Raw genomic sequence first — 26,018 nt, 5'->3', positions numbered from 1 at the left:
CTACTAACAAAAAGCATCCACTCCACTTCTAAATCTAGCCCCTAGAGTTGAGCAGAAGCATAAGATTCCCCACTGCTTCATTCCATTTTCCATTAGATTATAGATGTAAATTGTTTTTGATGGTATGGTCTGTGCAGATTGAAATATTCAGAGCATATTCTGACTTTTAGTTAACACATCTGTAAGCAATTTGGCCATCACTGAATTCAACGTTTATCTCAATCGTAATAGACAAGGATAATGACAAATATAGTTTACAATGTTATTAAGTACATCTTTTTATTTAATAGTGTGAATAAAAGGAATCGTCTCCCCGTCGGGGAATTGAACCCCGGTCTCCCGCGTGACAGGCGGGGATACTGACCACTATACTAACGAGGACATATTGGCTTCAGTTCAACAGTGCTCACCTCCATGAGGTTAGGGCATGCCCTCAATCAATTCACAGTATTGTAATAGGCAGCTTTGCTTCTTTTGGTTAGGCGAAGCAATCTTTTTTCATAAATGATTACAAATCAGAAATTCCTAGCCAAAAATAATCTGCTTTAATAAGAAATGATTGATTAAAATAAATACCTATCTATCGATCTGTCTATCTATCTTTCTATCTATCTATGTATATGTATATATATATATATATATATATATATATATATATATACAATCAGCTCACTTTACCATTTGCAGCTTATAACCATTTACCACCAGGGGTCACTACTAACAAAAAGCATCCACTCCACTTCTAAATCCAGCCCCTAGAGTTGAGCAGAAGCATAAGATTCCCCACTGCTTCATTCCATTTTCCATTAGATTACAGATGTAAATTGTTTTTGATGGTATGGTCTGTGCAGATTGAAATATTCAGAGCATATTCTGACTTTTAGTTAACACATCTGTAAGCAATTTGGCCATCACTGAATTCAACGTTTATCTCAATCGTAATAGACAAGGATAATGACAAATATAGTTTACAATGTTATTAAGTACATCATTTTATTTAATTGTGTGAATAAAAGGAATCGTCTCCCCGTCGGGGAATTGAACCCCGGTCTCCCGCGTGACAGGCGGGGATACTGACCACTATACTAACGAGGACATATTGGCTTCAGTTCAACAGTGCTCACCTCCATGAGGTTAGGGCATGCCCTCAATCAATTCACAGTATTGTAATAGGCAGCTTTGCTTCCTTTGGTTAGGAGAAGCAATCTTTTTTCATAAATGATTACAAATCAGAAATTCCTAGCCAAAAATAATCTGCTTTAATGAGAAATGATTGATTAAAATAAATACCTATCTATCGATCTGTCTATCTATCTTTCTATCTATCTATGTATATGTATATATATATATATATATATATATACAATCAGCTCACTTTACCATTTGCAGCTTATAACCACTTACCACCAGGGGTCACTACTAACAAAAAGCATCCACTCCACTTCTAAATCTAGCCCCTAGAGTTGAGCAGAAGCATAAGATTCCCCACTGCTTCATTCCATTTTCCATTAGATTATAGATGTAAATTGTTTTTGATGGTATGGTCTGTGCAGATTGAAATATTCAGAGCATATTCTGACTTTTAGTTAACACATCTGTAAGCAATTTGGCCATCACTGAATTCAACGTTTATCTCAATCATAATAGACAAGGATAATGACAAATATAGTTTACAATGTTATTAAGTACAGCATTTTATTTAATTGTGTGAATAAAAGGAATCGTCTCCCCGTCGGGGAATTGAACCCCAGTCTCCCGCGTGACAGGCGGGGATACTGACCACTATACTAACGAGGACATATTGGCTTCAGTTCAACAGTGCTCACCTCCATGAGGTTAGGGCATGCCCTCAATCAATTCACAGTATTGTAATAGGCAGCTTTGCTTCTTTTGGTTAGGAGAAGCAATCTTTTTTCATAAATGATTACAAATCAGAAATTCCTAGCCAAAAATAATCTGCTTTAATAAGAAATGATTGATTAAAATAAATACCTATTTATCGATCTGTCTATCTATCTTTCTATCTATCTATGTATATGTATATGTATATATATATATATAGATATATACAATCAGCTCACTTTACCATTTGCAGCTTATAACCATTTACCACCAGGGGTCACTATTAACAAAAAGCATCCACTCCACTTCTAAATCTAGCCCCTAGAGTTGAGCAGAAGCATAAGATTCCCCACTGCTTCATTCCATTTTCCATTAGATTATAGATGTAAATTGTTTTTGATGGTATGGTCTGTGCAGATTGAAATATTCAGAGCATATTCTGACTTTTAGTTAACACATCTGTAAGCAATTTGGCCATCACTGAATTCAACGTTTATCTCAATCGTAATAGACAAGGATAATGACAAATATAGTTTACAATGTTATTAAGTACATCATTTTATTTAATTGTGTGAATAAAAGGAATCGTCTCCCCGTCGGGGAATTGAACCCCGGTCTCCCGCGTGACAGGCGGGGATACTGACCACTATACTAACGAGGACATATTGGCTTCAGTTCAACAGTGCTCACCTTCATGAGGTTAGGGCATGCCCTCAATCAATTCACAGTATTGTAATAGGCAGCTTTGCTTCTTTTGGTTAGGAGAAGTAATCTTTTTTCATAAATGATTACAAATCAGAAATTCCTAGCCAAAAATAATCTGCTTTAATAAGAAATGATTGATTAAAATAAATACCTATTTATCGATCTGTCTATCTATCTTTCTATCTATCTATGTATATGTATATATATATATATATATATATATATATATATATATATATATATATATATATACAATCAGCTCACTTTAACATTTGCAGCTTATAACCATTTACCACCAGGGGTCACTACTAACAAAAAGCATCCACTCCACTTCTAAATCCAGCCCCTAGAGTTGAGCAGAAGCATAAGATTCCCCACTGCTTCATTCCATTTTCCATTAGATTACAGATGTAAATTGTTTTTGATGGTATGGTCTGTGCAGATTGAAATATTCAGAGCATATTCTGACTTTTAGTTAACACATCTGTAAGCAATTTGGCCATCACTGAATTCAACGTTTATCTCAATCGTAATAGAGAAGGATAATGACAAATATAGTTTACAATGTTATTAAGTACATCATTTTATTTAATTGTGTGAATAAAAGGAATCGTCTCCCCGTCGGGGAATTGAACCCCGGTCTCCCGCGTGACAGGCGGGGATACTGAACACTATACTAACGAGGACATATTGGCTTCAGTTCAACAGTGCTCACCTCCATGAGGTTAGGGCATGCCCTCAATCAATTCACAGTATTGTAATAGGCAGCTTTGCTTCCTTTGGTTAGGAGAAGCAATCTTTTTTCATAAATGATTACAAATCAGAAATTCCTAGCCAAAAATAATCTGCTTTAATAAGAAATGATTGATTAAAATAAATACCTATCTATCGATCTGTCTATCTATCTTTCTATCTATCTATGTATATATATATATATATATATATATATATATATACAATCAGCTCACTTTACCATTTGCAGCTTATAACCATTTACCACCAGGGGTCACTACTAACAAAAAGCATCCACTCCACTTCTAAATCTAGCCCCTAGAGTTGAGCAGAAGCATAAGATTCCCCACTGCTTCATTCCATTTCCATTAGATTATAGATGTAAATTGTTTTTGATGGTATGGTCTGTGCAGATTGAAATATTCAGAGCATATTCTGACTTTTAGTTAACACATCTGTAAGCAATTTGGCCATCACTGAATTCAACGTTTATCTCAATCGTAATAGACAAGGATAATGACAAATATAGTTTACAATGTTATTAAGTACATCATTTTATTTAATTGTGTGAATAAAAGGAACCGTCTCCCCGTCGGGGAATTGAACCCCGGTCTCCCGCGTGACAGGCGGGGATACTGACCACTATACTAACGAGGACATATTGGCTTCAGTTCAACAGTGCTCACCTCCATGAGGTTAGGGCATGCCCTCAATCAATTCACAGTATTGTAATAGGCAGCTTTGCTTCTTTTGGTTAGGAGAAGCAATCTTTTTTCATAAATGATTACAAATCAGAAATTCCTAGCCAAAAATAATCTGCTTTAATAAGAAATGATTGATTAAAATAAATACCTATCTATCGATCTGTCTATCTATCTTTCTATCTATCTATGTATATGTATATATATATATATATATATACAATCAGCTCACTTTACCATTTGCAGCTTATAACCATTTACCACCAGGGGTCACTACTAACAAAAAGCATCCACTCCACTTCTAAATCTAGCCCCTAGAGTTGAGCAGAAGCATAAGATTCCCCACTGCTTCATTCCATTTCCATTAGATTATAGATGTAAATTGTTTTTGATGGTATGGTCTGTGCAGATTGAAATATTCAGAGCATATTCTGACTTTTAGTTAACACATCTGTAAGCAATTTGGCCATCACTGAATTCAACGTTTATCTCAATCGTAATAGACAAGGATAATGACAAATATAGTTTACAATGTTATTAAGTACATCATTTTATTTAATTGTGTGAATAAAAGGAATCGTCTCCCCGTCGGGGAATTGAACCCCGGTCTCCCGCGTGACAGGCGGGGATACTGACCACTATACTAACGAGGACATATTGGCTTCAGTTCAACAGTGCTCACCTCCATGAGGTTAGGGCATGCCCTCAATCAATTCACAGTATTGTAATAGGCAGCTTTGCTTCTTTTGGTTAGGAGAAGCAATCTTTTTTCATAAATGATTACAAATCAGAAATTCCTAGCCAAAAATAATCTGCTTTAATAAGAAATGATTGATTAAAATAAATACCTATTTATCGATCTGTCTATCTATCTTTCTATCTATCTATGTATATGTATATATATATATATAGATATATACAATCAGCTCACTTTACCATTTGCAGCTTATAACCATTTACCACCAGGGGTCACTATTAACAAAAAGCATCCACTCCACTTCTAAATCTAGCCCCTAGAGTTGAGCAGAAGCATAAGATTCCCCACTGCTTCATTCCATTTTCCATTAGATTATAGATGTAAATTGTTTTTGATGGTATGGTCTGTGCAGATTGAAATATTCAGAGCATATTCTGACTTTTAGTTAACACATCTGTAAGCAATTTGGCCATCACTGAATTCAACGTTTATCTCAATCGTAATAGACAAGGATAATGACAAATATAGTTTACAATGTTATTAAGTACATCATTTTATTTAATTGTGTGAATAAAAGGAATCGTCTCCCCGTCGGGGAATTGAACCCCGGTCTCCCGCGTGACAGGCGGGGATACTGACCACTATACTAACGAGGACATATTGGCTTCAGTTCAACAGTGCTCACCTTCATGAGGTTAGGGCATGCCCTCAATCAATTCACAGTATTGTAATAGGCAGCTTTGCTTCTTTTGGTTAGGAGAAGTAATCTTTTTTCATAAATGATTACAAATCAGAAATTCCTAGCCAAAAATAATCTGCTTTAATAAGAAATGATTGATTAAAATAAATACCTATTTATCGATCTGTCTATCTATCTTTCTATCTATCTATGTATATGTATATATATATATATATATATATATATATATATATATATATATATATACAATCAGCTCACTTTAACATTTGCAGCTTATAACCATTTACCACCAGGGGTCACTACTAACAAAAAGCATCCACTCCACTTCTAAATCCAGCCCCTAGAGTTGAGCAGAAGCATAAGATTCCCCACTGCTTCATTCCATTTTCCATTAGATTACAGATGTAAATTGTTTTTGATGGTATGGTCTGTGCAGATTGAAATATTCAGAGCATATTCTGACTTTTAGTTAACACATCTGTAAGCAATTTGGCCATCACTGAATTCAACGTTTATCTCAATCGTAATAGAGAAGGATAATGACAAATATAGTTTACAATGTTATTAAGTACATCATTTTATTTAATTGTGTGAATAAAAGGAATCGTCTCCCCGTCGGGGAATTGAACCCCGGTCTCCCGCGTGACAGGCGGGGATACTGACCACTATACTAACGAGGACATATTGGCTTCAGTTCAACAGTGCTCACCTCCATGAGGTTAGGGCATGCCCTCAATCAATTCACAGTATTGTAATAGGCAGCTTTGCTTCTTTTGGTTAGGAGAAGCAATCTTTTTTCATAAATGATTACAAATCAGAAATTCCTAGCCAAAAATAATCTGCTTTAATAAGAAATGATTGATTAAAATAAATACCTATCTATCGATCTGTCTATCTATCTTTCTATCTATCTATGTATATGTATATATATATATATATATATATATACAATCAGCTCACTTTACCATTTGCAGCTTATAACCACTTACCACCAGGGGTCACTACTAACAAAAAGCATCCACTCCACTTCTAAATCTAGCCCCTAGAGTTGAGCAGAAGCATAAGATTCCCCACTGCTTCATTCCATTTTCCATTAGATTATAGATGTAAATTGTTTTTGATGGTATGGTCTGTGCAGATTGAAATATTCAGAGCATATTCTGACTTTTAGTTAACACATCTGTAAGCAATTTGGCCATCACTGAATTCAACGTTTATCTCAATCGTAATAGACAAGGATAATGACAAATATAGTTTACAATGTTATTAAGTACATCATTTTATTTAATTGTGCGAATAAAAGGAATCGTCTCACCGTCGGGGAATTGAACCCCGGTCTCCCGCGTGACAGGCGGGGATACTGACCACTATACTAACGAGGACATATTGGCTTCAGTTCAACAGTGCTCACCTCCATGAGGTTAGGGCATGCCTTCAATGAATTCACAGTATTGTAATAGGCAGCTTTGCTTCTTTTGGTTAGGAGAAGCAATCTTTTTTCATAAATGATTACAAATCAGAAATTCCTAGCCAAAAATAATCTGCTTTAATAAGAAATGATTGATTAAAATAAATACCTATTTATCGATCTGTCTATCTATCTTTCTATCTATCTATGTATATGTATATATATATATATATATATATACAATCAGCTCACTTTACCATTTGCAGCTTATAACCATTTACCACCAGGGGTCACTACTAACAAAAAGCATCCACTCCACTTCTAAATCTAGCCCCTAGAGTTGAGCAGAAGCATAAGATTCCCCACTGCTTCATTCCATTTCCATTAGATTATAGATGTAAATTGTTTTTGATGGTATGGTCTGTGCAGATTGAAATATTCAGAGCATATTCTGACTTTTAGTTAACACATCTGTAAGCAATTTGGCCATCACTGAATTCAACGTTTATCTCAATCGTAATAGACAAGGATAATGACAAATATAGTTTACAATGTTATTAAGTACATCTTTTTATTTAATAGTGTGAATAAAAGGAATCGTCTCCCCGTCGGGGAATTGAACCCCGGTCTCCCGCGTGACAGGCGGGGATACTGACCACTATACTAACGAGGACATATTGGCTTCAGTTCAACAGTGCTCACCTCCATGAGGTTAGGGCATGCCCTCAATCAATTCACAGTATTGTAATAGGCAGCTTTGCTTCTTTTGGTTAGGCGAAGCAATCTTTTTTCATAAATGATTACAAATCAGAAATTCCTAGCCAAAAATAATCTGCTTTAATAAGAAATGATTGATTAAAATAAATACCTATCTATCGATCTGTCTATCTATCTTTCTATCTATCTATGTATATATATATATATATATATATATATATACAATCAGCTCACTTTACCATTTGCAGCTTATAACCATTTACCACCAGGGGTCACTACTAACAAAAAGCATCCACTCCACTTCTAAATCCAGCCCCTAGAGTTGAGCAGAAGCATAAGATTCCCCACTGCTTCATTCCATTTTCCATTAGATTACAGATGTAAATTGTTTTTGATGGTATGGTCTGTGCAGATTGAAATATTCAGAGCATATTCTGACTTTTAGTTAACACATCTGTAAGCAATTTGGCCATCACTGAATTCAACGTTTATCTCAATCGTAATAGACAAGGATAATGACAAATATAGTTTACAATGTTATTAAGTACATCATTTTATTTAATTGTGTGAATAAAAGGAATCGTCTCCCCGTCGGGGAATTGAACCCCGGTCTCCCGCGTGACAGGCGGGGATACTGACCACTATACTAACGAGGACATATTGGCTTCAGTTCAACAGTGCTCACCTCCATGAGGTTAGGGCATGCCCTCAATGAATTCACAGTATTGTAATAGGCAGCTTTGCTTCTTTTGGTTAGGAGAAGCAATCTTTTTTCATAAATGATTACAAATCAGAAATTCCTAGCCAAAAATAATCTGCTTTAATAAGAAATGATTGATTAAAATAAATACCTATTTATCGATCTGTCTATCTATCTTTCTATCTATCTATGTATATGTATATATATATATATAGATATATACAATCAGCTCACTTTACCATTTGCAGCTTATAACCATTTACCACCAGGGGTCACTATTAACAAAAAGCATCCACTCCACTTCTAAATCTAGCCCCTAGAGTTGAGCAGAAGCATAAGATTCCCCACTGCTTCATTCCATTTTCCATTAGATTATAGATGTAAATTGTTTTTGATGGTATGGTCTGTGCAGATTGAAATATTCAGAGCATATTCTGACTTTTAGTTAACACATCTGTAAGCAATTTGGCCATCACTGAATTCAACGTTTATCTCAATCGTAATAGACAAGGATAATGACAAATATAGTTTACAATGTTATTAAGTACATCATTTTATTTAATTGTGTGAATAAAAGGAATCGTCTCCCCGTCGGGGAATTGAACCCCGGTCTCCCGCGTGACAGGCGGGGATACTGACCACTATACTAACGAGGACATATTGGCTTCAGTTCAACAGTGCTCACCTTCATGAGGTTAGGGCATGCCCTCAATCAATTCACAGTATTGTAATAGGCAGCTTTGCTTCTTTTGGTTAGGAGAAGTAATCTTTTTTCATAAATGATTACAAATCAGAAATTCCTAGCCAAAAATAATCTGCTTTAATAAGAAATGATTGATTAAAATAAATACCTATTTATCGATCTGTCTATCTATCTTTCTATCTATCTATGTATATGTATATATATATATATATATATATATATATATATATATACAATCAGCTCACTTTAACATTTGCAGCTTATAACCATTTACCACCAGGGGTCACTACTAACAAAAAGCATCCACTCCACTTCTAAATCCAGCCCCTAGAGTTGAGCAGAAGCATAAGATTCCCCACTGCTTCATTCCATTTTCCATTAGATTACAGATGTAAATTGTTTTTGATGGTATGGTCTGTGCAGATTGAAATATTCAGAGCATATTCTGACTTTTAGTTAACACATCTGTAAGCAATTTGGCCATCACTGAATTCAACGTTTATCTCAATCGTAATAGACAAGGATAATGACAAATATAGTTTACAATGTTATTAAGTACATCTTTTTATTTAATAGTGTGAATAAAAGGAATCGTCTCCCCGTCGGGGAATTGAACCCCGGTCTCCCGCGTGACAGGCGGGGATACTGACCACTATACTAACGAGGACATATTGGCTTCAGTTCAACAGTGCTCACCTCCATGAGGTTAGGGCATGCCCTCAATCAATTCACAGTATTGTAATAGGCAGCTTTGCTTCTTTTGGTTAGGCGAAGCAATCTTTTTTCATAAATGATTACAAATCAGAAATTCCTAGCCAAAAATAATCTGCTTTAATAAGAAATGATTGATTAAAATAAATACCTATCTATCGATCTGTCTATCTATCTTTCTATCTATCTATGTATATGTATATATATATATATATATATATATATATATATATACAATCAGCTCACTTTACCATTTGCAGCTTATAACCATTTACCACCAGGGGTCACTACTAACAAAAAGCATCCACTCCACTTCTAAATCCAGCCCCTAGAGTTGAGCAGAAGCATAAGATTCCCCACTGCTTCATTCCATTTTCCATTAGATTACAGATGTAAATTGTTTTTGATGGTATGGTCTGTGCAGATTGAAATATTCAGAGCATATTCTGACTTTTAGTTAACACATCTGTAAGCAATTTGGCCATCACTGAATTCAACGTTTATCTCAATCGTAATAGACAAGGATAATGACAAATATAGTTTACAATGTTATTAAGTACATCATTTTATTTAATTGTGTGAATAAAAGGAATCGTCTCCCCGTCGGGGAATTGAACCCCGGTCTCCCGCGTGACAGGCGGGGATACTGACCACTATACTAACGAGGACATATTGGCTTCAGTTCAACAGTGCTCACCTCCATGAGGTTAGGGCATGCCCTCAATCAATTCACAGTATTGTAATAGGCAGCTTTGCTTCCTTTGGTTAGGAGAAGCAATCTTTTTTCATAAATGATTACAAATCAGAAATTCCTAGCCAAAAATAATCTGCTTTAATAAGAAATGATTGATTAAAATAAATACCTATCTATCGATCTGTCTATCTATCTTTCTATCTATCTATGTATATGTATATATATATATATATATATATATATACAATCAGCTCACTTTACCATTTGCAGCTTATAACCACTTACCACCAGGGGTCACTACTAACAAAAAGCATCCACTCCACTTCTAAATCTAGCCCCTAGAGTTGAGCAGAAGCATAAGATTCCCCACTGCTTCATTCCATTTTCCATTAGATTATAGATGTAAATTGTTTTTGATGGTATGGTCTGTGCAGATTGAAATATTCAGAGCATATTCTGACTTTTAGTTAACACATCTGTAAGCAATTTGGCCATCACTGAATTCAACGTTTATCTCAATCATAATAGACAAGGATAATGACAAATATAGTTTACAATGTTATTAAGTACAGCATTTTATTTAATTGTGTGAATAAAAGGAATCGTCTCCCCGTCGGGGAATTGAACCCCGGTCTCCCGCGTGACAGGCGGGGATACTGACCACTATACTAACGAGGACATATTGGCTTCAGTTCAACAGTGCTCACCTCCATGAGGTTAGGGCATGCCCTCAATCAATTCACAGTATTGTAATAGGCAGCTTTGCTTCTTTTGGTTAGGAGAAGCAATCTTTTTTCATAAATGATTACAAATCAGAAATTCCTAGCCAAAAATAATCTGCTTTAATAAGAAATGATTGATTAAAATAAATACCTATTTATCGATCTGTCTATCTATCTTTCTATCTATCTATGTATATGTATATATATATATATAGATATATACAATCAGCTCACTTTACCATTTGCAGCTTATAACCATTTACCACCAGGGGTCACTATTAACAAAAAGCATCCACTCCACTTCTAAATCTAGCCCCTAGAGTTGAGCAGAAGCATAAGATTCCCCACTGCTTCATTCCATTTTCCATTAGATTATAGATGTAAATTGTTTTTGATGGTATGGTCTGTGCAGATTGAAATATTCAGAGCATATTCTGACTTTTAGTTAACACATCTGTAAGCAATTTGGCCATCACTGAATTCAACGTTTATCTCAATCGTAATAGACAAGGATAATGACAAATATAGTTTACAATGTTAATAAGTACATCATTTTATTTAATTGTGTGAATAAAAGGAATCGTCTCCCCGTCGGGGAATTGAACCCCGGTCTCCCGCGTGACAGGCGGGGATACTGACCACTATACTAACGAGGACATATTGGCTTCAGTTCAACAGTGCTCACCTTCATGAGGTTAGGGCATGCCCTCAATCAATTCACAGTATTGTAATAGGCAGCTTTGCTTCTTTTGGTTAGGAGAAGTAATCTTTTTTCATAAATGATTACAAATCAGAAATTCCTAGCCAAAAATAATCTGCTTTAATAAGAAATGATTGATTAAAATAAATACCTATTTATCGATCTGTCTATCTATCTTTCTATCTATCTATGTATATGTATATATATATATATATATATATATATATATATATATATATATATATATATACAATCAGCTCACTTTAACATTTGCAGCTTATAACCATTTACCACCAGGGGTCACTACTAACAAAAAGCATCCACTCCACTTCTAAATCCAGCCCCTAGAGTTGAGCAGAAGCATAAGATTCCCCACTGCTTCATTCCATTTTCCATTAGATTACAGATGTAAATTGTTTTTGATGGTATGGTCTGTGCAGATTGAAATATTCAGAGCATATTCTGACTTTTAGTTAACACATCTGTAAGCAATTTGGCCATCACTGAATTCAACGTTTATCTCAATCGTAATAGAGAAGGATAATGACAAATATAGTTTACAATGTTATTAAGTACATCATTTTATTTAATTGTGTGAATAAAAGGAATCGTCTCCCCGTCGGGGAATTGAACCCCGGTCTCCCGCGTGACAGGCGGGGATACTGACCACTATACTAACGAGGACATATTGGCTTCAGTTCAACAGTGCTCACCTCCATGAGGTTAGGGCATGCCCTCAATCAATTCACAGTATTGTAATAGGCAGCTTTGCTTCTTTTGGTTAGGAGAAGCAATCTTTTTTCATAAATGATTACAAATCAGAAATTCCTAGCCAAAAATAATCTGCTTTAATAAGAAATGATTGATTAAAATAAATACCTATCTATCGATCTGTCTATCTATCTTTCTATCTATCTATGTATATGTATATATATATATATATATATATATACAATCAGCTCACTTTACCATTTGCAGCTTATAACCACTTACCACCAGGGGTCACTACTAACAAAAAGCATCCACTCCACTTCTAAATCTAGCCCCTAGAGTTGAGCAGAAGCATAAGATTCCCCACTGCTTCATTCCATTTTCCATTAGATTATAGATGTAAATTGTTTTTGATGGTATGGTCTGTGCAGATTGAAATATTCAGAGCATATTCTGACTTTTAGTTAACACATCTGTAAGCAATTTGGCCATCACTGAATTCAACGTTTATCTCAATCGTAATAGACAAGGATAATGACAAATATAGTTTACAATGTTATTAAGTACATCATTTTATTTAATTGTGCGAATAAAAGGAATCGTCTCCCCGTCGGGGAATTGAACCCCGGTCTCCCGCGTGACAGGCGTGGATACTGACCACTATACTAACGAGGACATATTGGCTTCAGTTCAACAGTGCTCACCTCCATGAGGTTAGGGCATGCCCTCAATGAATTCACAGTATTGTAATAGGCAGCTTTGCTTCTTTTGGTTAGGAGAAGCAATCTTTTTTCATAAATGATTACAAATCAGAAATTCCTAGCCAAAAATAATCTGCTTTAATAAGAAATGATTGATTAAAATAAATACCTATTTATCGATCTGTCTATCTATCTTTCTATCTATCTATGTATATGTATATATATATATATATATATATATATACAATCAGCTCACTTTACCATTTGCAGCTTATAACCACTTACCACCAGGGGTCACTACTAACAAAAAGCATCCACTCCACTTCTAAATCTAGCCCCTAGAGTTGAGCAGAAGCATAAGATTCCCCACTGCTTCATTCCATTTTCCATTAGATTATAGATGTAAATTGTTTTTGATGGTATGGTCTGTGCAGATTGAAATATTCAGAGCATATTCTGACTTTTAGTTAACACATCTGTAAGCAATTTGGCCATCACTGAATTCAACGTTTATCTCAATCGTAATAGACAAGGATAATGACAAATATAGTTTACAATGTTATTAAGTACATCTTTTTATTTAATAGTGTGAATAAAAGGAATCGTCTCCCCGTCGGGGAATTGAACCCCGGTCTCCCGCGTGACAGGCGGGGATACTGACCACTATACTAACGAGGACATATTGGCTTCAGTTCAACAGTGCTCACCTCCATGAGGTTAGGGCATGCCCTCAATCAATTCACAGTATTGTAATAGGCAGCTTTGCTTCTTTTGGTTAGGCGAAGCAATCTTTTTTCATAAATGATTACAAATCAGAAATTCCTAGCCAAAAATAATCTGCTTTAATAAGAAATGATTGATTAAAATAAATACCTATCTATCGATCTGTCTATCTATCTTTCTATCTATCTATGTATATGTATATATATATATATATATATATATATATATATATATATATACAATCAGCTCACTTTACCATTTGCAGCTTATAACCATTTACCACCAGGGGTCACTACTAACAAAAAGCATCCACTCCACTTCTAAATCCAGCCCCTAGAGTTGAGCAGAAGCATAAGATTCCCCACTGCTTCATTCCATTTTCCATTAGATTACAGATGTAAATTGTTTTTGATGGTATGGTCTGTGCAGATTGAAATATTCAGAGCATATTCTGACTTTTAGTTAACACATCTGTAAGCAATTTGGCCATCACTGAATTCAACGTTTATCTCAATCGTAATAGACAAGGATAATGACAAATATAGTTTACAATGTTATTAAGTACATCATTTTATTTAATTGTGTGAATAAAAGGAATCGTCTCCCCGTCGGGGAATTGAACCCCGGTCTCCCGCGTGACAGGCGGGGATACTGACCACTATACTAACGAGGACATATTGGCTTCAGTTCAACAGTGCTCACCTCCATGAGGTTAGGGCATGCCCTCAATCAATTCACAGTATTGTAATAGGCAGCTTTGCTTCCTTTGGTTAGGAGAAGCAATCTTTTTTCATAAATGATTACAAATCAGAAATTCCTAGCCAAAAATAATCTGCTTTAATGAGAAATGATTGATTAAAATAAATACCTATCTATCGATCTGTCTATCTATCTTTCTATCTATCTATGTATATGTATATATATATATATATATATATATACAATCAGCTCACTTTACCATTTGCAGCTTATAACCACTTACCACCAGGGGTCACTACTAACAAAAAGCATCCACTCCACTTCTAAATCTAGCCCCTAGAGTTGAGCAGAAGCATAAGATTCCCCACTGCTTCATTCCATTTTCCATTAGATTATAGATGTAAATTGTTTTTGATGGTATGGTCTGTGCAGATTGAAATATTCAGAGCATATTCTGACTTTTAGTTAACACATCTGTAAGCAATTTGGCCATCACTGAATTCAACGTTTATCTCAATCATAATAGACAAGGATAATGACAAATATAGTTTACAATGTTATTAAGTACAGCATTTTATTTAATTGTGTGAATAAAAGGAATCATCTCCCCGTCGGGGAATTGAACCCCGGTCTCCCGCGTGACAGGCGGGGATACTGACCACTATACTAACGAGGACATATTGGCTTCAGTTCAACAGTGCTCACCTCCATGAGGTTAGGGCATGCCCTCAATCAATTCACAGTATTGTAATAGGCAGCTTTGCTTCTTTTGGTTAGGAGAAGCAATCTTTTTTCATAAATGATTACAAATCAGAAATTCCTAGCCAAAAATAATCTGCTTTAATAAGAAATGATTGATTAAAATAAATACCTATTTATCGATCTGTCTATCTATCTTTCTATCTATCTATGTATATGTATATGTATATATATATATATAGATATATACAATCAGCTCACTTTACCATTTGCAGCTTATAACCATTTACCACCAGGGGTCACTATTAACAAAAAGCATCCACTCCACTTCTAAATCTAGCCCCTAGAGTTGAGCAGAAGCATAAGATTCCCCACTGCTTCATTCCATTTTCCATTAGATTATAGATGTAAATTGTTTTTGATGGTATGGTCTGTGCAGATTGAAATATTCAGAGCATATTCTGACTTTTAGTTAACTCATCTGTAAGCAATTTGGCCATCACTGAATTCAACGTTTATCTCAATCGTAATAGACAAGGATAATGACAAATATAGTTTACAATGTTATTAAGTACATCATTTTATTTAATTGTGTGAATAAAAGGAATCGTCTCCCCGTCGGGGAATTGAACCCCGGTCTCCCGCGTGACAGGCGGGGATACTGACCACTATACTAACGAGGACATATTGGCTTCAGTTCAACAGTGCTCACCTTCATGAGGTTAGGGCATGCCCTCAATCAATTCACAGTATTGTAATAGGCAGCTTTGCTTCTTTTGGTTAGGAGAAGTAATCTTTTTTCATAAATGATTACAAATCAGAAATTCCTAGCCAAAAATAATCTGCTTTAATAAGAAATGATTGATTAAAATAAATACCTATTTATCGATCTGTCTATCTATCTTTCTATCTATCTATGTATATGTATATATATATATATATATATATATATACAATCAGCTCACTTTACCATTTGCAGCTTATAACCACTTACCACCAGGGGTCACTACTAACAAAAAGCATCCACTCCACTTCTAAATCTAGCCCCTAGAGTTGAGCAGAAGCATAAGATTCCCCACTGCTTCATTCCATTTTCCATTAGATTATAGATGTAAATTGTTTTTGATGGTATGGTCTGTGCAGATTGAAATATTCAGAGCATATTCTGACTTTTAGTTAACACATCTGTAAGCAATTTGGCCATCACTGAATTCAACGTGTATCTCAATCGTAATAGACAAGGATAATGACAAATATAGTTTACAATGTTATTAAGTACATCTTTTTATTTAATAGTGTGAATAAAAGGAATCGTCTCCCCGTCGGGGAATTGAACCCCGGTCTCCCGCGTGACAGGCGGGGATACTGACCACTATACTAACGAGGACATATTGGCTTCAGTTCAACAGTGCTCACCTCCATGAGGTTAGGGCATGCCCTCAATCAATTCACAGTATTGTAATAGGCAGCTTTGCTTCTTTTGGTTAGGCGAAGCAATCTTTTTTCATAAATGATTACAAATCAGAAATTCCTAGCCAAAAATAATCTGCTTTAATAAGAAATGATTGATTAAAATAAATACCTATCTATCGATCTGTCTATCTATCTTTCTATCTATCTATGTATATGTATATATATATATATATATATATATATATATATATATACAATCAGCTCACTTTACCATTTGCAGCTTATAACCATTTACCACCAGGGGTCACTACTAACAAAAAGCATCCACTCCACTTCTAAATCCAGCCCCTAGAGTTGAGCAGAAGCATAAGATTCCCCACTGCTTCATTCCATTTTCCATTAGATTACAGATGTAAATTGTTTTTGATGGTATGGTCTGTGCAGATTGAAATATTCAGAGCATATTCTGACTTTTAGTTAACACATCTGTAAGCAATTTGGCCATCACTGAATTCAACGTTTATCTCAATCGTAATAGACAAGGATAATGACAAATATAGTTTACAATGTTATTAAGTACATCATTTTATTTAATTGTGTGAATAAAAGGAATCGTCTCCCCGTCGGGGAATTGAACCCCGGTCTCCCGCGTGACAGGCGGGGATACTGACCACTATACTAACGAGGACATATTGGCTTCAGTTCAACAGTGCTCACCTCCATGAGGTTAGGGCATGCCCTCAATCAATTCACAGTATTGTAATAGGCAGCTTTGCTTCCTTTGGTTAGGAGAAGCAATCTTTTTTCATAAATGATTACAAATCAGAAATTCCTAGCCAAAAATAATCTGCTTTAATGAGAAATGATTGATTAAAATAAATACCTATCTATCGATCTGTCTATCTATCTTTCTATCTATCTATGTATATGTATATATATATATATATATATATATACAATCAGCTCACTTTACCATTTGCAGCTTATAACCACTTACCACCAGGGGTCACTACTAACAAAAAGCATCCACTCCACTTCTAAATCTAGCCCCTAGAGTTGAGCAGAAGCATAAGATTCCCCACTGCTTCATTCCATTTTCCATTAGATTATAGATGTAAATTGTTTTTGATGGTATGGTCTGTGCAGATTGAAATATTCAGAGCATATTCTGACTTTTAGTTAACACATCTGTAAGCAATTTGGCCATCACTGAATTCAACGTTTATCTCAATCATAATAGACAAGGATAATGACAAATATAGTTTACAATGTTATTAAGTACAGCATTTTATTTAATTGTGTGAATAAAAGGAATCGTCTCCCCGTCGGGGAATTGAACCCCAGTCTCCCGCGTGACAGGCGGGGATACTGACCACTATACTAACGAGGACATATTGGCTTCAGTTCAACAGTGCTCACCTCCATGAGGTTAGGGCATGCCCTCAATCAATTCACAGTATTGTAATAGGCAGCTTTGCTTCTTTTGGTTAGGAGAAGCAATCTTTTTTCATAAATGATTACAAATCAGAAATTCCTAGCCAAAAATAATCTGCTTTAATAAGAAATGATTGATTAAAATAAATACCTATTTATCGATCTGTCTATCTATCTTTCTATCTATCTATGTATATGTATATGTATATATATATATATAGATATATACAATCAGCTCACTTTACCATTTGCAGCTTATAACCATTTACCACCAGGGGTCACTATTAACAAAAAGCATCCACTCCACTTCTAAATCTAGCCCCTAGAGTTGAGCAGAAGCATAAGATTCCCCACTGCTTCATTCCATTTTCCATTAGATTATAGATGTAAATTGTTTTTGATGGTATGGTCTGTGCAGATTGAAATATTCAGAGCATATTCTGACTTTTAGTTAACACATCTGTAAGCAATTTGGCCATCACTGAATTCAACGTTTATCTCAATCGTAATAGACAAGGATAATGACAAATATAGTTTACAATGTTATTAAGTACATCATTTTATTTAATTGTGTGAATAAAAGGAATCGTCTCCCCGTCGGGGAATTGAACCCCGGTCTCCCGCGTGACAGGCGGGGATACTGACCACTATACTAACGAGGACATATTGGCTTCAGTTCAACAGTGCTCACCTTCATGAGGTTAGGGCATGCCCTCAATCAATTCACAGTATTGTAATAGGCAGCTTTGCTTCTTTTGGTTAGGAGAAGTAATCTTTTTTCATAAATGATTACAAATCAGAAATTCCTAGCCAAAAATAATCTGCTTTAATAAGAAATGATTGATTAAAATAAATACCTATTTATCGATCTGTCTATCTATCTTTCTATCTATCTATGTATATGTATATATATATATATATATATATATATATATATATATATATATATATATATATATACAATCAGCTCACTTTAACATTTGCAGCTTATAACCATTTACCACCAGGGGTCACTACTAACAAAAAGCATCCACTCCACTTCTAAATCCAGCCCCTAGAGTTGAGCAGAAGCATAAGATTCCCCACTGCTTCATTCCATTTTCCATTAGATTACAGATGTAAATTGTTTTTGATGGTATGGTCTGTGCAGATTGAAATATTCAGAGCATATTCTGACTTTTAGTTAACACATCTGTAAGCAATTTGGCCATCACTGAATTCAACGTTTATCTCAATCGTAATAGAGAAGGATAATGACAAATATAGTTTACAATGTTATTAAGTACATCATTTTATTTAATTGTGTGAATAAAAGGAATCGTCTCCCCGTCGGGGAATTGAACCCCGGTCTCCCGCGTGACAGGCGGGGATACTGAACACTATACTAACGAGGACATATTGGCTTCAGTTCAACAGTGCTCACCTCCATGAGGTTAGGGCATGCCCTCAATCAATTCACAGTATTGTAATAGGCAGCTTTGCTTCCTTTGGTTAGGAGAAGCAATCTTTTTTCATAAATGATTACAAATCAGAAATTCCTAGCCAAAAATAATCTGCTTTAATAAGAAATGATTGATTAAAATAAATACCTATCTATCGATCTGTCTATCTATCTTTCTATCTATCTATGTATATATATATATATATATATATATATATATACAATCAGCTCACTTTACCATTTGCAGCTTATAACCATTTACCACCAGGGGTCACTACTAACAAAAAGCATCCACTCCACTTCTAAATCTAGCCCCTAGAGTTGAGCAGAAGCATAAGATTCCCCACTGCTTCATTCCATTTCCATTAGATTATAGATGTAAATTGTTTTTGATGGTATGGTCTGTGCAGATTGAAATATTCAGAGCATATTCTGACTTTTAGTTAACACATCTGTAAGCAATTTGGCCATCACTGAATTCAACGTTTATCTCAATCGTAATAGACAAGGATAATGACAAATATAGTTTACAATGTTATTAAGTACATCATTTTATTTAATTGTGTGAATAAAAGGAACCGTCTCCCCGTCGGGGAATTGAACCCCGGTCTCCCGCGTGACAGGCGGGGATACTGACCACTATACTAACGAGGACATATTGGCTTCAGTTCAACAGTGCTCACCTCCATGAGGTTAGGGCATGCCCTCAATCAATTCACAGTATTGTAATAGGCAGCTTTGCTTCTTTTGGTTAGGAGAAGCAATCTTTTTTCATAAATGATTACAAATCAGAAATTCCTAGCCAAAAATAATCTGCTTTAATAAGAAATGATTGATTAAAATAAATACCTATCTATCGATCTGTCTATCTATCTTTCTATCTATCTATGTATATGTATATATATATATATATATATATATACAATCAGCTCACTTTACCATTTGCAGCTTATAACCACTTACCACCAGGGGTCACTACTAACAAAAAGCATCCACTCCACTTCTAAATCTAGCCCCTAGAGTTGAGCAGAAGCATAAGATTCCCCACTGCTTCATTCCATTTTCCATTAGATTATAGATGTAAATTGTTTTTGATGGTATGGTCTGTGCAGATTGAAATATTCAGAGCATATTCTGACTTTTAGTTAACACATCTGTAAGCAATTTGGCCATCACTGAATTCAACGTTTATCTCAATCGTAATAGACAAGGATAATGACAAATATAGTTTACAATGTTATTAAGTACATCATTTTATTTAATTGTGCGAATAAAAGGAATCGTCTCCCCGTCGGGGAATTGAACCCCGGTCTCCCGCGTGACAGGCGGGGATACTGACCACTATACTAACGAGGACATATTGGCTTCAGTTCAACAGTGCTCACCTCCATGAGGTTAGGGCATGCCCTCAATGAATTCACAGTATTGTAATAGGCAGCTTTGCTTCTTTTGGTTAGGAGAAGCAATCTTTTTTCATAAATGATTACAAATCAGAAATTCCTAGCCAAAAATAATCTGCTTTAATAAGAAATGATTGATTAAAATAAATACCTATTTATCGATCTGTCTATCTATCTTTCTATCTATCTATGTATATGTATATATATATATATATATATATATATATATATATATATATATATACAATCAGCTCACTTTACCATTTGCAGCTTATAACCATTTACCACCAGGGGTCACTACTAACAAAAAGCATCCACTCCACTTCTAAATCCAGCCCCTAGAGTTGAGCAGAAGCATAAGATTCCCCACTGCTTCATTCCATTTTCCATTAGATTACAGATGTAAATTGTTTTTGATGGTATGGTCTGTGCAGATTGAAATATTCAGAGCATATTCTGACTTTTAGTTAACACATCTGTAAGCAATTTGGCCATCACTGAATTCAACGTTTATCTCAATCGTAATAGACAAGGATAATGACAAATATAGTTTACAATGTTATTAAGTACATCATTTTATTTAATTGTGTGAATAAAAGGAATCGTCTCCCCGTCGGGGAATTGAACCCCGGTCTCCCGCGTGACAGGCGGGGATACTGACCACTATACTAACGAGGACATATTGGCTTCAGTTCAACAGTGCTCACCTCCATGAGGTTAGGGCATGCCCTCAATCAATTCACAGTATTGTAATAGGCAGCTTTGCTTCTTTTGGTTAGGAGAAGCAATCTTTTTTCATAAATGATTACAAATCAGAAATTCCTAGCCAAAAATAATCTGCTTTAATAAGAAATGATTGATTAAAATAAATACCTATCTATCGATCTGTCTATCTATCTTTCTATCTATCTATGTATATATATATATATATATATATATATATATACAATCAGCTCACTTTACCATTTGCAGCTTATAACCATTTACCACCAGGGGTCACTACTAACAAAAAGCATCCACTCCACTTCTAAATCTAGCCCCTAGAGTTGAGCAGAAGCATAAGATTCCCCACTGCTTCATTCCATTTCCATTAGATTATAGATGTAAATTGTTTTTGATGGTATGGTCTGTGCAGATTGAAATATTCAGAGCATATTCTGACTTTTAGTTAACACATCTGTAAGCAATTTGGCCATCACTGAATTCAACGTTTATCTCAATCGTAATAGACAAGGATAATGACAAATATAGTTTACAATGTTATTAAGTACATCATTTTATTTAATTGTGTGAATAAAAGGAACCGTCTCCCCGTCGGGGAATTGAACCCCGGTCTCCCGCGTGACAGGCGGGGATACTGACCACTATACTAACGAGGACATATTGGCTTCAGTTCAACAGTGCTCACCTCCATGAGGTTAGGGCATGCCCTCAATCAATTCACAGTATTGTAATAGGCAGCTTTGCTTCTTTTGGTTAGGAGAAGCAATCTTTTTTCATAAATGATTACAAATCAGAAATTCCTAGCCAAAAATAATCTGCTTTAATAAGAAATGATTGATTAAAATAAATACCTATCTATCGATCTGTCTATCTATCTTTCTATCTATCTATGTATATGTATATATATATATATATATATATATACAATCAGCTCACTTTACCATTTGCAGCTTATAACCACTTACCACCAGGGGTCACTACTAACAAAAAGCATCCACTCCACTTCTAAATCTAGCCCCTAGAGTTGAGCAGAAGCATAAGATTCCCCACTGCTTCATTCCATTTTCCATTAGATTATAGATGTAAATTGTTTTTGATGGTATGGTCTGTGCAGATTGAAATATTCAGAGCATATTCTGACTTTTAGTTAACACATCTGTAAGCAATTTGGCCATCACTGAATTCAACGTTTATCTCAATCGTAATAGACAAGGATAATGACAAATATAGTTTACAATGTTATTAAGTACATCATTTTATTTAATTGTGCGAATAAAAGGAATCGTCTCCCCGTCGGGGAATTGAACCCCGGTCTCCCGCGTGACAGGCGGGGATACTGACCACTATACTAACGAGGACATATTGGCTTCAGTTCAACAGTGCTCACCTCCATGAGGTTAGGGCATGCCCTCAATGAATTCACAGTATTGTAATAGGCAGCTTTGCTTCTTTTGGTTAGGAGAAGCAATCTTTTTTCATAAATGATTACAAATCAGAAATTCCTAGCCAAAAATAATCTGCTTTAATAAGAAATGATTGATTAAAATAAATACCTATTTATCGATCTGTCTATCTATCTTTCTATCTATCTATGTATATGTATATATATATATATATATATATATATATATATATATATATATACAATCAGCTCACTTTACCATTTGCAGCTTATAACCATTTACCACCAGGGGTCACTACTAACAAAAAGCATCCACTCCACTTCTAAATCCAGCCCCTAGAGTTGAGCAGAAGCATAAGATTCCCCACTGCTTCATTCCATTTTCCATTAGATTACAGATGTAAATTGTTTTTGATGGTATGGTCTGTGCAGATTGAAATATTCAGAGCATATTCTGACTTTTAGTTAACACATCTGTAAGCAATTTGGCCATCACTGAATTCAACGTTTATCTCAATCGTAATAGACAAGGATAATGACAAATATAGTTTACAATGTTATTAAGTACATCATTTTATTTAATTGTGTGAATAAAAGGAATCGTCTCCCCGTCGGGGAATTGAACCCCGGTCTCCCGCGTGACAGGCGGGGATACTGACCACTATACTAACGAGGACATATTGGCTTCAGTTCAACAGTGCTCACCTCCATGAGGTTAGGGCATGCCCTCAATCAATTCACAGTATTGTAATAGGCAGCTTTGCTTCTTTTGGTTAGGAGAAGCAATCTTTTTTCATAAATGATTACAAATCAGAAATTCCTAGCCAAAAATAATCTGCTTTAATAAGAAATGATTGATTAAAATAAATACCTATCTATCGATCTGTCTATCTATCTTTCTATCTATCTATGTATATGTATATATATATATATATATATACAATCAGCTCACTTTACCATTTGCAGCTTATAACCATTTACCACCAGGGGTCACTACTAACAAAAAGCATCCACTCCACTTCTAAATCTAGCCCCTAGAGTTGAGCAGAAGCATAAGATTCCCCACTGCTTCATTCCATTTCCATTAGATTATAGATGTAAATTGTTTTTGATGGTATGGTCTGTGCAGATTGAAATATTCAGAGCATATTCTGACTTTTAGTTAACACATCTGTAAGCAATTTGGCCATCACTGAATTCAACGTTTATCTCAATCGTAATAGACAAGGATAATGACAAATATAGTTTACAATGTTATTAAGTACATCATTTTATTTAATTGTGTGAATAAAAGGAATCGTCTCCCCGTCGGGGAATTGAACCCCGGTCTCCCGCGTGACAGGCGGGGATACTGACCACTATACTAACGAGGACATATTGGCTTCAGTTCAACAGTGCTCACCTCCATGAGGTTAGGGCATGCCCTCAATCAATTCACAGTATTGTAATAGGCAGCTTTGCTTCTTTTGGTTAGGAGAAGCAATCTTTTTTCATAAATGATTACAAATCAGAAATTCCTAGCCAAAAATAATCTGCTTTAATAAGAAATGATTGATTAAAATAAATACCTATCTATCGATCTGTCTATCTATCTTTCTATCTATCTATGTATATGTATATATATATATATATATATATATACAATCAGCTCACTTTACCATTTGCAGCTTATAACCACTTACCACCAGGGGTCACTACTAACAAAAAGCATCCACTCCACTTCTAAATCTAGCCCCTAGAGTTGAGCAGAAGCATAAGATTCCCCACTGCTTCATTCCATTTTCCATTAGATTATAGATGTAAATTGTTTTTGATGGTATGGTCTGTGCAGATTGAAATATTCAGAGCATATTCTGACTTTTAGTTAACACATCTGTAAGCAATTTGGCCATCACTGAATTCAACGTTTATCTCAATCGTAATAGACAAGGATAATGACAAATATAGTTTACAATGTTATTAAGTACATCATTTTATTTAATTGTGCGAATAAAAGGAATCGTCTCCCCGTCGGGGAATTGAACCCCGGTCTCCCGCGTGACAGGCGGGGATACTGACCACTATACTAACGAGGACATATTGGCTTCAGTTCAACAGTGCTCACCTCCATGAGGTTAGGGCATGCCCTCAATGAATTCACAGTATTGTAATAGGCAGCTTTGCTTCTTTTGGTTAGGAGAAGCAATCTTTTTTCATAAATGATTACAAATCAGAAATTCCTAGCCAAAAATAATCTGCTTTAATAAGAAATGATTGATTAAAATAAATACCTATTTATCGATCTGTCTATCTATCTTTCTATCTATCTATGTATATGTATATATATATATATATATATATATATATATATATATATATATATACAATCAGCTCACTTTAACATTTGCAGCTTATAACCATTTACCACCAGGGGTCACTACTAACAAAAAGCATCCACTCCACTTCTAAATCCAGCCCCTAGAGTTGAGCAGAAGCATAAGATTCCCCACTGCTTCATTCCATTTTCCATTAGATTACAGATGTAAATTGTTTTTGATGGTATGGTCTGTGCAGATTGAAATATTCAGAGCATATTCTGACTTTTAGTTAACACATCTGTAAGCAATTTGGCCATCACTGAATTCAACGTTTATCTCAATCGTACGAGAGAAGGATAATGACAAATATAGTTTACAATGTTATTAAGTACATCATTTTATTTAATTGTGTGAATAAAAGGAATCGTCTCCCCGTCGGGGAATTGAACCCCGGTCTCCCGCGTGACAGGCGGGGATACTGACCACTATACTAACGAGGACATATTGGCTTCAGTTCAACAGTGCTCACCTCCATGAGGTTAGGGCATGCCCTCAATCAATTCACAGTATTGTAATAGGCAGCTTTGCTTCCTTTGGTTAGGAGAAGCAATCTTTTTTCATAAATGATTACAAATCAGAAATT

The 26,018-nt window shown here is 35.2% G+C and overlaps 31 non-coding genes across 31 annotated transcripts; all 31 read right to left on the bottom strand.

Annotated features, from left to right (window-relative positions):
* Window positions 1-309: 309 nt before the first annotated feature.
* On the bottom strand, window positions 310-381 carry TRNAD-GUC (transfer RNA aspartic acid (anticodon GUC)). Its single transcript has one exon. It is a non-coding gene; the product is annotated as a tRNA-Asp (tRNA).
* A 642-nt stretch (window positions 382-1,023) lies between these two features.
* TRNAD-GUC (transfer RNA aspartic acid (anticodon GUC)) lies at window positions 1,024-1,095 on the bottom strand. Its single transcript has one exon. It is a non-coding gene; the product is annotated as a tRNA-Asp (tRNA).
* A 1,336-nt stretch (window positions 1,096-2,431) lies between these two features.
* TRNAD-GUC (transfer RNA aspartic acid (anticodon GUC)) lies at window positions 2,432-2,503 on the bottom strand. Its single transcript has one exon. It is a non-coding gene; the product is annotated as a tRNA-Asp (tRNA).
* Window positions 2,504-3,864: 1,361 nt separating this feature from the next.
* Window positions 3,865-3,936, bottom strand: TRNAD-GUC (transfer RNA aspartic acid (anticodon GUC)). The gene has a single exon. It is a non-coding gene; the product is annotated as a tRNA-Asp (tRNA).
* A 625-nt stretch (window positions 3,937-4,561) lies between these two features.
* TRNAD-GUC (transfer RNA aspartic acid (anticodon GUC)) lies at window positions 4,562-4,633 on the bottom strand. Its single transcript has one exon. It is a non-coding gene; the product is annotated as a tRNA-Asp (tRNA).
* Window positions 4,634-5,261: 628 nt separating this feature from the next.
* TRNAD-GUC (transfer RNA aspartic acid (anticodon GUC)) lies at window positions 5,262-5,333 on the bottom strand. The gene has a single exon. It is a non-coding gene; the product is annotated as a tRNA-Asp (tRNA).
* A 652-nt stretch (window positions 5,334-5,985) lies between these two features.
* On the bottom strand, window positions 5,986-6,057 carry TRNAD-GUC (transfer RNA aspartic acid (anticodon GUC)). The gene has a single exon. It is a non-coding gene; the product is annotated as a tRNA-Asp (tRNA).
* Window positions 6,058-7,386: 1,329 nt separating this feature from the next.
* On the bottom strand, window positions 7,387-7,458 carry TRNAD-GUC (transfer RNA aspartic acid (anticodon GUC)). The gene has a single exon. It is a non-coding gene; the product is annotated as a tRNA-Asp (tRNA).
* A 628-nt stretch (window positions 7,459-8,086) lies between these two features.
* TRNAD-GUC (transfer RNA aspartic acid (anticodon GUC)) lies at window positions 8,087-8,158 on the bottom strand. The gene has a single exon. It is a non-coding gene; the product is annotated as a tRNA-Asp (tRNA).
* A 628-nt stretch (window positions 8,159-8,786) lies between these two features.
* TRNAD-GUC (transfer RNA aspartic acid (anticodon GUC)) lies at window positions 8,787-8,858 on the bottom strand. The gene has a single exon. It is a non-coding gene; the product is annotated as a tRNA-Asp (tRNA).
* Window positions 8,859-9,500: 642 nt separating this feature from the next.
* TRNAD-GUC (transfer RNA aspartic acid (anticodon GUC)) lies at window positions 9,501-9,572 on the bottom strand. The gene has a single exon. It is a non-coding gene; the product is annotated as a tRNA-Asp (tRNA).
* A 640-nt stretch (window positions 9,573-10,212) lies between these two features.
* TRNAD-GUC (transfer RNA aspartic acid (anticodon GUC)) lies at window positions 10,213-10,284 on the bottom strand. Its single transcript has one exon. It is a non-coding gene; the product is annotated as a tRNA-Asp (tRNA).
* Window positions 10,285-10,916: 632 nt separating this feature from the next.
* TRNAD-GUC (transfer RNA aspartic acid (anticodon GUC)) lies at window positions 10,917-10,988 on the bottom strand. Its single transcript has one exon. It is a non-coding gene; the product is annotated as a tRNA-Asp (tRNA).
* Window positions 10,989-11,616: 628 nt separating this feature from the next.
* TRNAD-GUC (transfer RNA aspartic acid (anticodon GUC)) lies at window positions 11,617-11,688 on the bottom strand. Its single transcript has one exon. It is a non-coding gene; the product is annotated as a tRNA-Asp (tRNA).
* Window positions 11,689-12,344: 656 nt separating this feature from the next.
* TRNAD-GUC (transfer RNA aspartic acid (anticodon GUC)) lies at window positions 12,345-12,416 on the bottom strand. Its single transcript has one exon. It is a non-coding gene; the product is annotated as a tRNA-Asp (tRNA).
* Window positions 12,417-13,750: 1,334 nt separating this feature from the next.
* Window positions 13,751-13,822, bottom strand: TRNAD-GUC (transfer RNA aspartic acid (anticodon GUC)). The gene has a single exon. It is a non-coding gene; the product is annotated as a tRNA-Asp (tRNA).
* A 646-nt stretch (window positions 13,823-14,468) lies between these two features.
* On the bottom strand, window positions 14,469-14,540 carry TRNAD-GUC (transfer RNA aspartic acid (anticodon GUC)). The gene has a single exon. It is a non-coding gene; the product is annotated as a tRNA-Asp (tRNA).
* Window positions 14,541-15,170: 630 nt separating this feature from the next.
* Window positions 15,171-15,242, bottom strand: TRNAD-GUC (transfer RNA aspartic acid (anticodon GUC)). Its single transcript has one exon. It is a non-coding gene; the product is annotated as a tRNA-Asp (tRNA).
* A 634-nt stretch (window positions 15,243-15,876) lies between these two features.
* TRNAD-GUC (transfer RNA aspartic acid (anticodon GUC)) lies at window positions 15,877-15,948 on the bottom strand. Its single transcript has one exon. It is a non-coding gene; the product is annotated as a tRNA-Asp (tRNA).
* A 632-nt stretch (window positions 15,949-16,580) lies between these two features.
* On the bottom strand, window positions 16,581-16,652 carry TRNAD-GUC (transfer RNA aspartic acid (anticodon GUC)). Its single transcript has one exon. It is a non-coding gene; the product is annotated as a tRNA-Asp (tRNA).
* A 642-nt stretch (window positions 16,653-17,294) lies between these two features.
* TRNAD-GUC (transfer RNA aspartic acid (anticodon GUC)) lies at window positions 17,295-17,366 on the bottom strand. Its single transcript has one exon. It is a non-coding gene; the product is annotated as a tRNA-Asp (tRNA).
* Window positions 17,367-18,702: 1,336 nt separating this feature from the next.
* TRNAD-GUC (transfer RNA aspartic acid (anticodon GUC)) lies at window positions 18,703-18,774 on the bottom strand. The gene has a single exon. It is a non-coding gene; the product is annotated as a tRNA-Asp (tRNA).
* A 1,361-nt stretch (window positions 18,775-20,135) lies between these two features.
* Window positions 20,136-20,207, bottom strand: TRNAD-GUC (transfer RNA aspartic acid (anticodon GUC)). Its single transcript has one exon. It is a non-coding gene; the product is annotated as a tRNA-Asp (tRNA).
* Window positions 20,208-20,837: 630 nt separating this feature from the next.
* On the bottom strand, window positions 20,838-20,909 carry TRNAD-GUC (transfer RNA aspartic acid (anticodon GUC)). Its single transcript has one exon. It is a non-coding gene; the product is annotated as a tRNA-Asp (tRNA).
* Window positions 20,910-21,559: 650 nt separating this feature from the next.
* TRNAD-GUC (transfer RNA aspartic acid (anticodon GUC)) lies at window positions 21,560-21,631 on the bottom strand. The gene has a single exon. It is a non-coding gene; the product is annotated as a tRNA-Asp (tRNA).
* A 629-nt stretch (window positions 21,632-22,260) lies between these two features.
* TRNAD-GUC (transfer RNA aspartic acid (anticodon GUC)) lies at window positions 22,261-22,332 on the bottom strand. Its single transcript has one exon. It is a non-coding gene; the product is annotated as a tRNA-Asp (tRNA).
* Window positions 22,333-22,962: 630 nt separating this feature from the next.
* On the bottom strand, window positions 22,963-23,034 carry TRNAD-GUC (transfer RNA aspartic acid (anticodon GUC)). Its single transcript has one exon. It is a non-coding gene; the product is annotated as a tRNA-Asp (tRNA).
* A 648-nt stretch (window positions 23,035-23,682) lies between these two features.
* Window positions 23,683-23,754, bottom strand: TRNAD-GUC (transfer RNA aspartic acid (anticodon GUC)). The gene has a single exon. It is a non-coding gene; the product is annotated as a tRNA-Asp (tRNA).
* A 625-nt stretch (window positions 23,755-24,379) lies between these two features.
* On the bottom strand, window positions 24,380-24,451 carry TRNAD-GUC (transfer RNA aspartic acid (anticodon GUC)). Its single transcript has one exon. It is a non-coding gene; the product is annotated as a tRNA-Asp (tRNA).
* Window positions 24,452-25,081: 630 nt separating this feature from the next.
* TRNAD-GUC (transfer RNA aspartic acid (anticodon GUC)) lies at window positions 25,082-25,153 on the bottom strand. Its single transcript has one exon. It is a non-coding gene; the product is annotated as a tRNA-Asp (tRNA).
* Window positions 25,154-25,803: 650 nt separating this feature from the next.
* TRNAD-GUC (transfer RNA aspartic acid (anticodon GUC)) lies at window positions 25,804-25,875 on the bottom strand. Its single transcript has one exon. It is a non-coding gene; the product is annotated as a tRNA-Asp (tRNA).
* Between the last annotated feature and the right edge of the window lie 143 nt (window positions 25,876-26,018).

The sequence above is a fragment of the Triturus cristatus genome, chromosome 4_1 (assembly GCF_964204655.1).
Source record: "Triturus cristatus chromosome 4_1, aTriCri1.1, whole genome shotgun sequence".
In the NCBI taxonomy this organism is placed as follows: domain Eukaryota; kingdom Metazoa; phylum Chordata; class Amphibia; order Caudata; family Salamandridae; genus Triturus; species Triturus cristatus.
The sequence above is the reverse complement of the archived record's forward strand: the minus strand, read 5'-3'. Positions and strand labels throughout refer to the sequence as shown.